The sequence below is a fragment of the Sprattus sprattus genome (assembly GCF_963457725.1).
Source record: "Sprattus sprattus genome assembly, chromosome: 5".
In the NCBI taxonomy this organism is placed as follows: Eukaryota; Metazoa; Chordata; class Actinopteri; order Clupeiformes; family Clupeidae; genus Sprattus; species Sprattus sprattus.
In genome coordinates, this window is record NC_137924.1 from 2,107,361 (window position 1) to 2,110,774 (window position 3,414).

Consider the following 3,414-nt stretch of genomic DNA (forward strand, 5'->3'; position numbering starts at 1 on the left):
TTGCACCCCTACTAGCTGGTCTAATTTAGTTAGTATATTGCTAACCGTTGACATGGGGCAGAGATCCCAACCATCATTGTAAACACAAATAAATCATTTTAAATAATATAGTAATATTAAATAAAAGCACGACAACACAAGCGGTGCTTATTATAAACGTAAAACAATGTGTTTTTTAATTGTGGAAAAATCATGATCCCCCTATTCTTCAAAGTGGTTTGGTTCACATTCTGTTTCCAATAGGCGGGGCTACCGGCAGCTCCATGTTTCAGTCAATCAGCCCAGTACACGGTCAGATTTAAATTAAGATAAACTTGAGCTTGTCAACAATTATTAGCTAGTAGCTTAGCCAGCGTGCCAGTAAGAAAGTAAGAAGAGACGAGAAATGTTTTACGAAATTCCAGGGACAGTTCTGGCATTCATGAACATTTTCTTATCTGGGAATTGTTTTTAACTTTTGAATAGAGTTTAGGAACGCTCAATAGCAGTCATAAATCGAGCAAAACCCAAGCTGACCTTTCGAGAATGGTATTTTAAAATGCATTTCACGGCATAACAGACCGTTGTTTGCTTTCCATTTTGACATGATGTGAGGCAAGTTGCAAAGGAGCGTAAGGGAGAGTGTTCTACCTTCCTTTAGAAATGCTCGGCTTAAATGAAGAACCTTTAGTAGCTGTAGCTAGATAAACACTTTCATCTTGTGGACAGTAGATGTGATAGAAGAAGTGCAGGTTTAGTTTACTTTTTATTGTTGAATTGAACTACCACGGGAGAAGACGGTAATTTACATGCAGCTGAATTCCTCCTTGAAGAGCCTTAGTTTGCGTTTTGACTTTGGACATTATTTGTCTGTGAGTAGATATTTTGTGTAAGTACATTTGATGCCGTTAAGGGAATAAAAAAATTACACAAAATTTCTGTTTGTATATGTTATAAGAGAAATCGGTATTAGGCAGCTAAGGTATGGTAATTCTCGTAGTATCATGCTACCTTTATGCCACATTTTTTAAGAGCCAGGCAGCAATTCTTTCATGTCCCCCCCCCCCCCCCCCCCCCCCAAGAATTACTGTCTGTAAATGTGACTAGGTATTGACCACCCCCCCTACAGTTCTCTGCCCCTGCCGTCAACATCTAAATAAAATGGGATGCTATAGTAAAAGACCTAGGAGGACCACACTGCTGACAGAGAGACATCCTTACACAAACAGCATCCTTGCATAGGTTCCTGGGGAGTCGAGGTGATGCAGGATGTAGTGCAGCCCCATGTTGACTGCATCATCCACTAACCTGTTTGCCCGGTAGGCAAACTGCAGAGGGTCCAGTATGGGGCCTGTGATGCCCTTCAGATGAGTCAACAACAGTCCTACAAAGGATTTCATGATCACAGATGTCAGGGCGACGGGCCTGTAGTCATTCAGTCCAATAATGAAGTGTTTCATAGGGACTGGGATCAGGGTGGGAAATTTACATATTTTTTAGGGGGCAATTTTTGCCCCCACTTACTGAAATCCAGGGGCATTTCACAAAAAATTGGGGGCACTTTTAGAAACTTGTGAAAAACATTTAACCTTTGTTCAAAATAATAAACACACTTATTTAGGCTTAAAGCAGCAATACGGAATTCTGTTCCAAAACTAGTACGCCAACTACCTAAAAGGCATGCAAAAACCTTGTAACCACCACCAACAGCCCAGCTGACACAGATAGAAGCTTGCCACCACACTAACTGGTGTATTTTTGCAGTACCTGGCATGTCATGCATGTGAAAGCTTTTCTTCCATTTTTGCAGGGTGTTCCAGCCCGTTACACAGAACTACATAGGGCATATCTTTGATGGCTAGTGGGAAAGACACAGGTCTTGATCGGTCCTTCACATGACCATATGCGATCAAAATGAATTAGAGGATGGTACCAAAACTAGTTGCCTATAAAACCATACCTCAAAAAGTGTTAAATTGTTGCATAGTGTTACTTTAAAGTATATGAACAATTGTCATTAAATGGCAATAATAAGACTATTAGGAATTAGTCTACATATTCAAAGTGTTTTCTTAGATTTTTTGAAGAAAAACCAAACAGACAACGTAAATTACACATTATCATATTCACGTTTATTCTTATTTCTTTGTGGTTATTATTATTATTCATTGTTATTTCATTATTCAACTATTAACAATCGTTTTTTTCTTTCTTTTTTTAATAATAATAACACATTATATTTATGGATTTTTGTGTTACCTTTAATCATGTTATACCTACCATAGTAGGCCTACAGGAAATACAGATAAGACTAGTAAGCTAGCTTGCAAGCAAGCCTTGGTAGCTAACGCACAATCAGAGATAGCTAACGTTAGCTAACTAACATTTAACTAGCTTAACCGAACTAAATCATTTCTAAAAGTATTATCACTAGTTATCATTCACCGTAGGCGATGGCGTGTTGCTTGGCGCCTGGTGACGAAAGGCCATGGATTTCTGTATGTTTTCGTTCCCCTTGAAGAAGTCAGCAGAAACATTTGCCTGTGCTGACAACGACTTGGGCAACTCGTTGTCCACAAGTCCGACATGCCTTGAAAAAAAAATCTGGTCTTTTTCTCGTCGTCGTCGTCATCCTCCACCCCTGGACAATCTAACTTAAACATTTTGACAGTCGCTGGGTGTGTGAATTAATTTTATCTTAACCTGAGATGGTGACAGAGACTGCGCTGATCCTCATTTCTCCTCACGCAGTCACAGGTCTGATTAGGAAGCGCTCCAAATATTTTTAGTTAGAACGTTCGGTTGAGGGTTCTCTATAGTGTGGGGGGAGATTTTCCTGTACTTGGTGAGGTCCTGCAGGCCCACGGAGGCAGAGTCATTAGCTGAAAACTTGTTTATTTGTTTTGGTGTGTACACACATGCCTTAACAAAAACTGATGTAGGATGTCGCAGTGTCAATAAGTTTGTCCAGGTCTGTAGATGTAGCCTCAAAAACAGTCCAGTCAGTCAGTGCAGTCAAAGCAGGCATGCAGCTCCAGTTTTTACTCGTTGGTCCATTTCCTCACAGTTTTCACCACAGGCTTTGCAGATTTTAGTTTCTGCCTGTAGGTGGGATAAAATGAACCAGGCAGTGAAAAGAGAGTCCCAAAGCTGCAGGGGCAACAGAGTGGTATGAGTTATTTATTACTGTGTAGCACACACACACACACAGAGCCCAAGCACTCTGTATTGTGGACACAACTGCATCAGACAGCCCCGAAGCTATGAGCCTGCTCCTTTCAGGTGCCAGGCTCTGAGCTGCCATAGCTCCGGTCGGGGATGCCATATCGTGCCGTGCGCCTGCGTCAGGAGATCTCTCCGTAGAGGCAGTGTCCATCGAGGTTGCACTGACATCCTGTATAGGTCCGCGCACCATGGTGGATTGCGCCAATGGGG